Source organism: Rhamphochromis longiceps, linkage group LG22, assembly GCF_057381845.1.
Source record: "Rhamphochromis longiceps isolate RC_006_pf linkage group LG22, R_longiceps_female_GT1.1, whole genome shotgun sequence".
Classification (NCBI taxonomy): Eukaryota; Metazoa; Chordata; class Actinopteri; order Cichliformes; family Cichlidae; genus Rhamphochromis; species Rhamphochromis longiceps.
Window position 1 is genome coordinate 3,386,057 of NC_140577.1, and position 14,258 is coordinate 3,400,314.

Below are 14,258 nucleotides of genomic sequence, written 5' to 3' on the forward strand. Positions count from 1 at the left end.
AATGTTTATTATAGCAGCCCATATCACTTTTTATCCTGGTACCAACAGAAAGATGGAGGAGTTCCTAAACGTCTCTTTTACTGGTCTAGCACTCGACAATCAGGGATTCCAGCTCGTTTTACAGGCAGTGGATCAAACTCTGACTTCACTCTGACCATCAGTGGAGTCCAGGCTGAAGATGCAGCAGTTTATTACTGTCAGAGTTATCACTACATCAACAGTCAGAATGTGTTCACACAGTGAAAAACAGTCGTACAAAAACCTCCCTCAGTCAGACTGAACAGAAACTGAAGTGACTGCTGCAGCTGGAAGATACTGCAGAGACTGATACAGTTCACTGAGGACACACACACACACACACACACACACACACACACACACACACACACACACACACACACACACACACACACACACACAGTAATGTTTATGTGGGTTTGACTCAAAACATCAGACTTGTGTCCATCCTGACGAGCTTGCACAGAAGAACATGTGAAACACAAAACAGTTGATACTGTGAGTCAGATCTGTGATGAAGAAACTCTCCTGTAAATATTAAAACTGGGAAGTAGTTATTAAATGAGAATATTTTAGTAAACTGCAGTACTGATATATGTATGTATGTAGATTGCTCAGCTACATTCTTGGTCACAGAAATATTTCACATGATTTGATCTGAAGATTTAAAGTTTAGTTCATCAAGTCTTTAACTTCATCTTTGTGACATAAATTATTCTGACATTTACACTTTTTAACCTGCACTGATGTTCTGAAAGAGACATTTTTAGTGTCTCCTATGTTGATAAAGAAAGTTTAGATTTTCTTTGGGTTATTTTATCAATTCTGACTTTGAAGAAAACCAGGACGGGTCTCATCATGGGTCACATGCAGGTTACAATAATCTGTCACCATGTTTTCTACTTCTTCTACACCCAACAGCAAAGATCATCACAAAGTCCAACATGATGGAAAATAATGCAGCTGCAAAAGACTTTAAAACTATTTATAACAGGGAGCAGCTGTTGGCTGTGATTCTATTTTTAACTTATTGCTTTTTCTTTTTTTTAGTTGTTTTCATTTTTTTACATTTACACTCTGATGTGATACAGCACATGTGATTCTCTCAGTCAAAGTTACTGAAGCAGAGATTTTCAGTGTATGGAAGCATCACTGCTGAAGCTGAAGGATGATTATCAGACAGAAGAGCAGCTGAATGGAAACACATGAAAACCACTATTTGAAGACCTCAGTTTTTATTTGAAGTATTAAAACCATCAACAGTGCCACAAGCATGAAAACATGAAAACTATCAAAGCAATACAGACACAGAGGGAGCAGACTGAGAGAAGCTGCAGACTAAAGCCAGTATCAGAGTCCCAGTGAGTCAGCTCAGGACTGGGAACACTGGTCTGTCATCAGAGTCTCTGAGAGTGGAGTGTGGGAGCCCTGGGTGGCCTCACAGGTCACAGAGCCCACCTTCTCCAACACTGGTCTGCAGGGAGCCTCAGGGTGCTGCTCCAGCTGTAGTGGCCGTCATTCTGCAGCGCCCCGGGGCTCCTGCTCTCCTCTCCACTGCTGCTTCTTCCATCCACCTTCCAGGACAGCCTCCAGTCTGAGGGGAAGCCCTTGTTGGCCACACACATGACTGTAGCCTTCCCCTGCTGCAGCTCCTCACTAGAGGGCGCCAGCACGGTCAGGGAGGGGGGGACTCGACCCACTGCAGAGAGAGAGAGAGAGATGTTAGAGAAACTGGGAGTTGAAACTGCTCTTCAGCTGTTTCACTTCTCTATCTGAGATTGGTAACCATAGAAACAGACAGGCTTCACTGCTGAACCATGGCAACAGACGAGTTTCAGTACCAAAGATAAAAATATTAAAGCGTTTCTTTGACTTCTGATGTACTCATGTGCGTTATGTTTGTATTATTTATTAGTTTTATAATTAGAAAACAAACAGAAATTAACATGTCAGATTTTTCTCATAAACTTGTCATAAACAATTGTATGTAAAACAGAAAAAAGCATAGACCTTTTTTTGCTCTATTAGGGAACAATAAAGATAACTGTACTTACTCACACATTAAAATCCATAAAATCAGCAACCCTCAGACATCAAACTGTTAATGTGTCGTTAATAATGTTAAATCTTTAAGAACTATTAATTTTAGATGGATGTCACATTATTTGCAGCAAAAGGTTGAAGACAAAACTTTTATGAGAATGTAAAATATATAAACGTTTTCTACTTTTCTTCAAGAAAAAAAACTTTTGAAAGTTTAATTTCCAGTGAAAATAAATGCACAAGACGATTTTAGTCTGAATTCAAAATTTACACTGATATTAGATTTTATATTTATGAGAAACATGAAGTATTTATGTAGAAGGAAATGAAATGAACCTTAATGATACAAGTTTTAGCTTCATAAATGAGTGAAATGTACTTACAGTTAACATCCAGTCTGGTTCCTCCACCGAACGTGTACCACAGTGATACAAACTCATTGAGGCGCCGTACAAAAACCTCTGACTGTAGAGAGACACGGCTCTCTGACTCTGAGACAAACAAACTCAACAAAATCATTCACTGTTTGCATAATGTTATAAAAATAAAAAAGAAACAGTGCAACATGCTTTTATAAGTTGCATTTTTAAAATTAGATTCACAGTTCAGATAATTTTATTAATTCCAAAGTTTGCAGCTTTCCCACACTACCTGCTCACATGGTCAAACTCACACAGCCTACAGTCTTTAAACAATAATCACGAGCACTGTTGCACGTCAAGGCAGAGATAAACAAGCAATGAGGTCAAGGAAAAAGTAAATAAATGCATCAAAATGAACAAAAATGTTCGAAATAAATAAACAGAATATGAAGGGTAAATGTCTGAAAATGAAGAATCACAGAAACATTCATCTAAACGACTCCTGTCAGCGTTCAGGAATCTAACAGCTGAGGGAATGAAGGATTTGAAGTTTCTGTTTGTTCTACACTGAGGTTCAAGGTAACGGTGACCTGAGAACAACTTCCTGAACTCAGATGACAAAACAAGTTCAGGATGGATAATAATGTTTTTGTCCTTCATTTTCAGAGTGTCTCTCTGCCTGACCTCCGTGGTTTTGGAGCAGGTATTTATAAATAAAACACTGATCCAGCAGTTCAAGAAATGACTTTCTATAAATGGGCATTAAAAGTGTCATGGTCAGGGGGAGTTGGCTGTGTTTTTCCATGATGTCTCTGTGCTTCCACCTCTGGGCGGAGCCCTCATCAGCACACCTGCCATGCTCACCTGATTGTGATCCAGGACAAGCGGCAGTGTTTAAGACCAGCATCAGCATCTCTTCTTTGCTGGTCCGTCTGCTCAAAACATGTTAGTAACAGGCTGCCTTTACGTCTCGTGCTGTGTTTACCTTTCCTTGTTCTCCTTGTGCTCTCAGGAGCTTCTCAGATCCACCAGTCACATTATCAGCAGTTTGCATACCGACCTGTACGCAGGTCATGCTCACGCTGCTTCATGTTCACAGACTCACATTTCATCACCTGTCTGCTCTCCTGCCTTCAACTGTTCTTCATCACTGGATTAATCATGTTGAGCTCAGTACACTCATCCATCCAGCTCACTCAGCCAACATCCCTCCCACTGGAGCGACCCCCACTCCACCTGCCAAAACCTTCACTTTTGTGATCCCCACACTAAGAAATCGTCTCCAGTGCCATTGTTCATTATTGTGTTGCATAATAAAGCTTCTGAGTGAACTTTATCCTGACTTCCTGTGATTGAATCTGCATTTCTCTCCACATCCATGTGCCGGCCTTTATTAACTTTTTTTATTGACATCAAAAAAGTTCAACCTTCTTCTTCTTTTTCTCTAAATAAATAAATAGGTTTGTTTTAAATGCCAGAGGCCCACCGGAATGTTTGCCTGTCGGCTCTCCACTGCTGTATTCAGAATCAGAATCAGAATACTTTATTAATGCCAAAGGAAATTATTGCCAGATGGAAGAAATTCCACATGGCAACTCTGCTTATTTGTTTTTTCTATTCAATCATTTATATCAATGTATTGACACCAATAAACTATACCAACAACTACACCTACATGACCTTCTGTGAAAGGACTGCTGCTACCTACCTGAATGAGTTTGTTTTAGAATTTAGATTTTATGTTATTTATCCCTATCTATATTGTTGCAGTTTATTACTGCCTTTTTTATTATTTATTGCTGCTCTTTTTTAAACGTATTCTTTTTAAACTGTATTGTTTATTGCACTGTAGAGGCTGGTGAGAAACAGTATTTTGTTTCAGCCCGGGTAACACCATACGAAATGACAATAAACTTCTTGAGTCTTGAGTCGTAGAGCTAAACCTTGCCAAGCTAAGTATTTGATGGAGCCTACAGTCTTCAATAATCCATAACTTGCTTCCTCCTTTTATCTGGCAACAGCTGAAGAAAGCTGTGAAGCTACAGTTGTCATATGCCGTGGGAGTGTCTGGTCGGGTGTGGTCCAGGTTCCTGTTGCCCGTCCCCTGGGGTGGAGTTGGCCAGCTCATCACCTGCTTCCAATTTCTGGGCCTCCATCTGGAGGGTTTTCAAGCCAGCGCTGCCTGCCACTCCTCGCCAGTTCGTCCTGCTACCACTAGTGGTAAACTAGCCTCCACTGTGTTTGGACTCTGTTTGTCTGGACCGTGGGTAAATGTGTTCTCCTGTGTTCACCAGATACATCACCCGTCGTGCTCTGTTTCCACTCTGTTCTCCAGTCTGCCTAGAACCCTAGGACTACACACTCACCTTCTCCTCAGCCTGCCCTCCAGCCCGTACTTCAACGGTGGATCCCTCTCCCCTGGACACCCTGGAACCTGGACCAGCTTCCCCACATTCTCAGCCATCCCTGGGATGCTCCCACGGCAACCCCTCCTCTGCCTAATAGTCGGTGTTTTCAAGTAAGCACAAGACTCTCCACTAGTACCACTCACCTCAGCCCTTTAATTGTTTACCAGATCAGTAAAACCTCTTTCCTGTGTTTGCAGAAGTTCCCGCCCGTGTTCTCTTTGTGTTCCACGTCTGTTTTCCCGTCCTCTGGTCTCCTTCAGTTCCTGCGAATAGTTTCTGTTAGACCCAGCCTTGTTTAAGTACCTTTTTCCTTCAAATAAATTGTACATAGTTCGAGCAATTGAGTCTGCTCTCGAGTCCACTGCATCCTTGTTTGTGACAACAGTATTCTCTTTTTGAGCAAAGATGTTAATGGCATGGATATGTAACTGACTTTTTGCATGTCCTGAGAACCTGAAGATAGCCTTTTCCCTAAATTTCTAAAGCCTACACGGACAAAGGCTGGGTCACACTTGTTGACTGATTTGAATAAACTTTGGCACAGTGGAAAATAAGCCCCCCTTGTACACTGTTATGCAACCAAGGAAAAGTTGTGAATCGTTATTGTTGAAACGACAACACACATTCGCTTCTGCACTACTATAAACTTCGGCTTTGAGAGTTTTGAGAACGCTCTCGAAAACGCATACATTTCAAAACGGAGCTGTCCCGTCGCAGTGTGGACACTCTAAAACGTCGACTTTCTAAAACGATGACGCATTTTAGTCATGCGATGCAGTCATGTGACCGATTAAACAAAGATAGCAGAGGGCATTATACAGCAGTTGTTTTGATTGCTCTCAATTTTGACAGCACTAAAAAAAGATTAATATCAGTTTGTACATGCTCCAGATAGCTTTTCTTCAAATTCTTTAATTCTCACTCGCTTTTGCGCAGGACTGGAACGTTTTCAATGTGGACGCACAACTCTGTGAAAACGACTGAAAACGCTAGTGTGGACGCGGAGCATTTTCAGAAGAAAAGGCCGTTTTCAAATCTATCCGGGCTAGTGTGGACGTAGCCTTAGGATCAGGTTGTGCAGGCTTTGTGCAGGTGATCATGTCTGAAACATCAAATTCTTCTCTGTCCCTGTCATCTGCGTGTGACTGGTTCCTGACATGGAGCTCATGTCCCTGATGTAAAAATGACGAGAAAACTTGTCACTCTATGAAATGCCTCTGACTGTGAAAAGGTGCGGCTGTAAGGAAAACTGGAGAGGACCCCGCCTGGGAGCAGTGTCATGACCAAACATGGCGAGACTCTCCCAGGCCCCTGACAATCTGCTCCTATATAAAGGAATAATACAATGTTTGTGTAAAAATCCATCATTCTACCCTTATCTGACTTCTACAGCACTCCAAACTTCTTAAAATGTATTTATTTTAAAAACCAAGAAAACAAAATATAGAAAGAAAAAAATACAAAACTATTTCCTTCAAAGTAAATACTGCCAGTAGAATGAGCTGCCTTGGTGGAGATTTATGTTCTTGGAGGGCCTCTCGTCAATGACAGAAATTAAATTTTAAAAAAAAGAAAACTCATTAAATTAGTTAAACTCGGACAACATGCTGATTAAGTGCTTTTATTTCTGCTATGCAAAAGTAAACCTTTGACAAAGGGAGCACAAAATGTAAAATATATTATCTCTGAAATTGAAAAACTTCAAACAATATTTGCTTTAGAGACAAAAGTTCTACTGAAACATTTTCAGGGAGACAAAAGAAGAAGTGAAGAAGATATTACTCTGTCTGAAGACAAAATGTAACAAATCCAAGAGTCAGAATATATAATTAGTAAAGTTCAATAAAATGTAGCAGCAGCATCAGGGTTTTAAAATGAATCAATAAAAGTACAGAATTTAGTTCTTTGAGTGACTCAAATCTACTAACAGTTCACTTCCAGCCTGTTGCTCCACCAAAAGTCCACCACAGTGATACAAACTCACTGATCAGCTCTCTGACTCTGAAATCGATAAAATGTCAAACTTGTGTTCAATCAAATCTAAGGAAGACAGTGAGTCATGAATTTAAAAATAATCGCGTGACCCTCAATGATCTAATGATCATAAATTAAATGATCTCATTTAATAATAGTGACAGTACTGATTTTATCCATTTTCCTGAAAATAGTTTTCTTCAGTTTTCTCTGTCATTTTGTAAAACTATAAAGTGGAAAATGTTTAACTTCTTTAAGGCGCTTTAAAGTGGTATGAAAACCATAATGTTGTAGAAAAATGAAGTGGGTTTAAATAACAGACATTCAGAAAGGAACAATTTCAACACAAATGCGTCTAATTGGAGACTGTTGGTCAATATTATCATGAAGTGATTGATCCACTGATAGAAATCAGACTGATCCAAGTCTCTGCTGGAGTCAGTCAGATGATTTCCATAGAGGCACTTTGCATCAGCAGCACCATGCTCCAGTGCTCTGGGAGAGTTTATAGTCCTGAGAGTTGAACACTGGATGACTGACAGCTGTCCTTCATCACAACAGAAGCCACAGAAATCCTCCTCATCAAAAACATGACTTTGATCTGCGTCCTCATCTGGACTCTCCTCTGCTGCTGCTTCACAGGTAAAGTCCAGAGAATCAAACTCCTCTCCTCTATCAACATCTGTCCCTCTGAAATGAAGCCCACAAAACCATGAAGCTGCTTTATGTTTTTGTCTCTGTGTCCTCAGAGTCCAGAGGACAGATCACAGTGACTCAGCCTGGAGCAGTGAGCTCTGCTGTGGGAGGATCTGTGAGCATCAAGTGTAGGACCAGTCAGGATGTTTATGTTTATAGCAACAATCAGCGTTTAGCCTGGTACCAACAGAAAGATGGAGACGTTCCTAAACTGCTCATTACCTATGCTAGCACTCGACAATCAGGGATTCCAGATCGTTTTACAGGCAGTGGATCAAACTCTGACTTCACTCTGACCATCAGTGGAGTCCAGGCTGAAGATGCAGCAGTTTATTACTGTCAGAGTTTTCACTATCCTAACAGTCAGCATGTGTTCACACAGTGAAAAACAGTCGTACAAAAACCTCCCTCAGTCAGACTGAACAGAAACTGAAGTGACTGCTGCAGCTGGAAGATACTGCAGAGACTGATACAGTTCACTGAGGACACACACACACACACACACACACACACACACACACACACACACACACACACACACACACACACACACAGCTTTTCAGGCAACTTTCACAAAATGCAATGATATTCAAATCTCATAATCACATCAATTTAAACCAGGACTTTTTGTTTTCTATTAAATAAATATTAGTGTTTTTATTTTTTTATTTTTGATAAAGTCAAAAATATTTAAAGTCTTGCAAAAACAATGAGTCTCCAAACACTTTTCAGATGGCTGATCCCCAATCAAATAGCAATAATGCTAATACTGATATCAAAAATATTCATTAAAGTCAGAAAATAGTTTGTATTCAGTCTGAAAATGTACAAATTGCAACATTACTTCATTGTTTACTTTGATGCTGTTTATTAGTTGTATCTCAATACTGGTACGACCTTTTTGACAACACAAAATATTTGCTTCATTCATTAAAATGTTGAAATAATCAGTTTTAATAAGCTGTGAAAAATGAAGGGAGAAAATTAATGATTAATAAATATAATATTTTTCTTTACAAACATTATCATTGTTATCAAGATAATACATAGGAATACAAGTTATTTACAAACAAACACGATTTACTGTGTTAACACAGTAAATCTAATTAGCCTGTTGATTTATCCATTATATGTCTTTTTTTCTTTTTTTTAACTAGTTTATTTATTTCAATGAATCAGTATGTTTGTAACCAGATCAAAACTGTTATTTAATAAAATGTGTTAAATGTTTTTTTTATTTTGAAATCCATGTTAATGTATTTATAAACATATATAACAAACAGTAGAAATAACAGGACATGTTCTGTTGAAAAATCTTTATTGTTGTAAAATCTTGAGACAAGTTCATAAAACAGGCAACAAACAGATGAAGAATAAAGAGACTGAGATTGAAAAAGTCTGCAGACTGAGAGCTGTAGCAAAGTTTAAACAACAACAACAACAACAACACAACGTCATGTCCCCAGTGAATCAGCTCATGACTGTCTGCTGCACCCCGGGGCTCCTGCTCACTTCACAATCAATGCTGCTGCATCTGCGGCCGTCAACCATCCAGGACAGACTCCAGTCTGAGGGGAAGCCCTTGTTGGCCAAAACCCGTTTACAAACACAACTCACTAAAACAATTTTCTGCATAAACATAGATATTTACTATACAATTAACCTTAATCTGAAACCAAGGAAGATGATGCAGAAGAATTTTTATTCATGTAAAATTTAGTTTTTCCACAACTTACTGTGAAGATCATGTAAAGAAAAATCATTGAAGGAACTGGTTTATCAACATCAAGTAGGTAAAAAGTTCAAAAACAAATTTAGACATAAATTTCTGTCAGCCTCCCTGTGATATCAGGAAAAACAACAAAATAAAGTTTTGATGCTTTTTTATCTCACCCAACAGCCAACAACTGAAGCAAATATAACATATTATTTTTATCATTTTAAAGGGTAAAAACTTACTTTCAACATTCAATGTGTTCCCTGTGTAATTCTGGCAGCTGATATGAAGCATTCTTTAGTAAGATTACACAACCTTTATTGTAATTTTTCTATATTGCTTACTCATTTCAAAGCTATCTATATAACATGTTACACGTGGAGTATTGTGACAAACTAGCTGATCCATCATTCAACAACATGACAAAAGTAAGTGAAATTTTATTTATGTAGCACCTTTCAAGACAAGCTGGTGCTTGCTCATAATGCTTACAAAAGTGTGCAATGAATTACAATGAAGAAATAAATGAATAGAAATGAATAACAAGACAGAAAACTGGAGGTTTGCATTAGAATCCTAAATGTATGCAGAGTCGAGAGTTACCCCAAGAGTCCAGACAGAGGATTTAATTGTGAAAACCATTCTTTAAGATAAATATATTAAAAAACATGCGAGCTGATTGAAGCAAGTCCCTGTTAAAGTCAGTTCATTTCCATAGAGAGGCACTTTGCATCAGCAGCACCATGCTCCAGTGCTCTGGGAGAGTTTATAGTCCTGAGAGTTGAACACTGGATGACTGACAGCTGTCCTTCATCACAACAGAAGCCACAGAAATCCTCCTCATCAAAAACATGACTTTGATCTGCGTCCTCATCTGGACTCTCCTCTGCTGCTGCTTCACAGGTAAAGTCCAGAGAATCAAACTCCTCTCCTCTATCAACATCTGTCCCTCTGAAATGAAGCCCACAAAACCATGAAGCTGCTTTATGTTTTTGTCTCTGTGTCCTCAGAGTCCAGAGGACAGATCACAGTGACTCAGCCTGGAGCAGTGAGCTCTGCTGTGGGAGGAACTGTGAGCATCAACTGCAAAACGAGTCAAAGGGTAGATGATGGAGAAGATCAATTCTGGTACCAACACAGAGATGGAGAACGTCCTAAACTGCTAACTAGCTATGGAAATCGCAAAGTCTCAGGGATTCCAGACCGTTTCACAAGCAGTGGATCAAACACTGACTTCACTCTGACCATCAGTGGAGTCCAGGCTGAAGATGCAGCAGTTTATTACTGTCTGGGTGAATTCAATGTTAACAGTCAGTATTCGTTCACACAGTGAAAAACAGTCGTACAAAAACCTCCCTCAGTCAGACTGAACAGAAACTGAAGTGACTGCTGCAGCTGGAAGATACTGTTCACTGAGGACACACACACACACACACACACACACACACACACACACACACACACACACACACCTCGTGAAAGTAGACTCAGCTATACAGACAGAAAAACACTCTCTTAATCAAAATCCAAGGAACAGGCCGATGTGTTGAGTTGGATGATTTAATAAGGAAAAAGTGTGAAACTGTTGACAAAACCAGAAATAAACCAATAAAGATGTTGCATCAATATACAATATAACAAACACACCAGTAAGTCACATATTCAAAAATATGAGCACAATATTTATCTGCTTAGTGAGTGCCCGAATAAAACATCAAATGAAATCACGCTCATGATCAAAATGTAAAAGAAACCACATGGCATATGAGCTAGCTTAACCTTACTAGCTTAGGTTATACATGCATTCAAATTAAATTCAAACTACAAACTATATCTCACCTTCACAACAAATAATAATGCACACAAGTCATCTCAGTGATAACAAACAATATTACTTACAGATGATGCCGTTTATCAACTTGTGATGGCATGGATGTCAACAGATTAACAGAGGAGAAACTGCCTCTGGCTAATTAAATCTTACAGAGTAAAAATACACAAAAACAACCACTAGAGGCAAACTGCAGGACAGAAAATACCTACCGCCTGCATGAATCATTTACATTCTTCATTAATAAACTATGATAGAGCACACATACAACTTAGACTCACTTGAAGAACACACAAATAAAAAGACATCACTTTAAATATCTGACTAAAAGTCACCGTCATCCTTTGAGGTCTCAATGTAAAATCAACGAGCTTTGGTCTTAGCAAAAAAATGTAAACGGACTCATAAAAGGTAAAAATGTAGCACAATAGTCACTGCTCTTGCTTGTCATCGTTTCACAACAGTTCCTACTGTACCAGCTTAAGTGCTACTGTACTATCCTATAACAATCACACAATACTTTATAATAACTACACAGTTTTAATCATCATCCCTTTTTAAAATCAGACTTGTTTCTCTCCACTCGATATCATAAATTATTTAATTATTCACTGCTCACTAAGAGTAAATCAGCCTTTTATGTTGAGGACAGCTGCAGCTGACTGACTCTGTGTGTTTGCATATGTGTCCTGCCTCTCTGCTCACAGCTGTTAAGAGGCCAGTGTTGATCAGTGGCTGTCCAGGCCTTTCAGAGCCACTCACACACCAGCAGCACAATGATGATGTCACTGACTCTACTGCTGGCCACCCTGGGGCTCCTTGTTCAGGGTGAGACTCTCTGTGAAAACTTTGCTTCAGCATGCAGCCAGGTTCACCACAATGATGTTCTGCTATGATGGAGAAACTCTGAAACCAGCAGCACTGACCTTCTTCCATCTGTTCTCCATGTTAGAGAAATGATCCTCAAATGTTTGGATGTTCATCATCTCAATAACTTTTCTCCACTTTTTCATGTTTTCAGGTTCATCAGGAGAACAAGTCCTGACTCAGACTCCTACAGCTCAGTCTGTTGTTCCAGGACAGACTGTCTCTGTCAGATGTAAAGCCAGTTCAAGTGTTGGCTCATGCCTCCACTGGTACCTTCAAAAGGATGGAGAATCTCCCAAACTCTTAATTTATTCTGCTACAAACCGTCAGTCTGGAGTTTCTGATCGTTTCAGTGGAAGTGGATCTGGGACTGACTTCACTCTGACTATCAGCAGAGTTCAGGCTGAAGATGCAGGAGTTTATTACTGTCAGCAGTGTAGCAGCTTCCCGTTCACACAGTGATACAACGCTGTACAAAAACCTCACACAGCTGGAGAGGAACTGAGAAAAAAGATCATCTGAACTGACAGCTGCTCAGAAACACACATTATTTTATCTGTATAAAATAGTTTATATTTTTTTTATAAATACATGTTATAAATGTTAATATCATCATTTTGTGAATGTTTTTATTATTTTTTATTTTTAAGCAAGAAGTTATTTATCCTATAAATAGAATTTTATTGCTACAATTAATTATCTGTAAAACAGAGAATATCGATACGAGCAACGATTGAAAGCAATCAATTAAATATTTTATCTTTGGATTATGAAAGCTCGAATCAACTTTCTCAAACCCAAAAGACCAATGACTAATTCATCCTGCTGTAAGTTCTACAGAAACACAAATATTTATGATTACCATGTAATCGTCTTTTTTATAAATATTTCTTCACGTCATTATGCGGGCCACAAGTAGAGGTGAAATGGTCTGTGAGATTGAGACACAGAAATTACAGCCTCTTGATGTGTGTTTTGTTTGTGTTTCCACCCGCCTGGAATTACCAAAAATAGAGAGGGCACAGCCTAACATATGAAACAGGAAAAGACTGACGTGTAAACCCTTTATTCCAACAAAGTAACTGTATTCTGAATGCCACCTTTTAAACTGTAACTGTAACGGAATACAGTTACTCATATTTTGTATTTTAGATACGTAACGGCGGTACATGTATTCTGTTACTCCCCAACACTGGTCTGCAGGGAGCCTCAGGGTGCTGCTCCAGCTGTAGTGGCCGTCATTCTGCAGCGCCCCGGGGCTCCTGCTCTCCTCCCAGCTGATGCTGCTTCTTCCATCCACCTTCCAGGACAGCCTCCAGTCTGAGGGGAAGCCCTTGTTGGCCACACACATGACTGTAGCCTTCCCCTGCTGCAGCTCCTCACTAATGGTGTCTCTGTTATGGGTCAAAAATTTCACATTTCTATCAAGTAAATTATTCCATGCCGTGTTTCAAATTAAACTGAAGAGTTGTAAGTCCATTAGCCCTTGGTGAATAAATAATGACAGAGTCTAATATGACAGTGTCGTTGTTTCTCTCAAGCTATATTTACCAAATTTTGACTCTTTCAACTCTAACACATCGATCCAAATTCACGAACAGATGTTCAACTGTCTTAAAGTCTGAAGGACTTGAAGGACACTTTATATGATTTATGTCAAAGAACAAGTGGTGTCATGAAACTGCTGAGCAGGCAGGAAAGGACTCAAATGCAGCTACTGCAGAGACTGATACAGTTCACTGAGGACACACACACAAGCATATACATTGAGTATATTGCTACAAATTAAGAGACGACCAAATACAATACATAGCACTTAGAAAACATCACTAGATTAATTGATAATCCTGAACACGTACTTTGTTCACACCTGTTTCTGGACAGGAGTGCTTTAACTCTCAGACTCCTGATCTCCACCTCATCCTGGACAATTATCCTCAACTAAGTCTCCACCTGCTTCATCTCTGCCACCACCAGCTTCTAGACTCTTCTCTGCTCTGTTGCTTCATCAGAGTTTCACTGACATATAGTTCATTAATCAAACTTCAGTAAATCTTCATTTAAATAGACTCTGTTTAAACATACAGATGACAGCCTGCTCTTTAATTTCAATTATTAGGATATTTTTTATCTATATTGTCCGAATAAAATGCAGGTCAAGAAACAGCTTTGAGACTAGAAAATATGAAGAGCACACAGACAATCTATGGTTGGACCTCAACATCTTATAGAAAACACTAAATGTGTGTATAAGAATATATTTAACCATGTTGACTGCACATTACACTTGGTGTGTCTGTAGACATTTTTATTTTGGTCTGGTTTAATAAATGTTACAAAAT

At 39.1% G+C, this 14,258-nt stretch overlaps 2 pseudogenes across 1 annotated transcript; one reads left to right on the forward strand and one right to left on the reverse strand.

The window, feature by feature from the left end:
• Positions 1–1,216: 1,216 nt before the first annotated feature.
• On the reverse strand, positions 1,217–4,887 carry LOC146643122 (Ig kappa-b4 chain C region-like; annotated as a pseudogene). Its single transcript, XR_014909419.1, has 4 exons — positions 4,790–4,887; positions 3,288–3,355; positions 2,445–2,552; positions 1,217–1,717 (listed from the first exon to the last, which is right to left on the reverse strand). The product of XR_014909419.1 is annotated as an Ig kappa-b4 chain C region-like (transcript).
• Positions 4,888–11,831: 6,944 nt separating this feature from the next.
• LOC146643123 (immunoglobulin kappa variable 6D-21 pseudogene) lies at positions 11,832–12,378 on the forward strand (annotated as a pseudogene).
• The last annotated feature ends 1,880 nt before the right edge of the window (positions 12,379–14,258 follow it).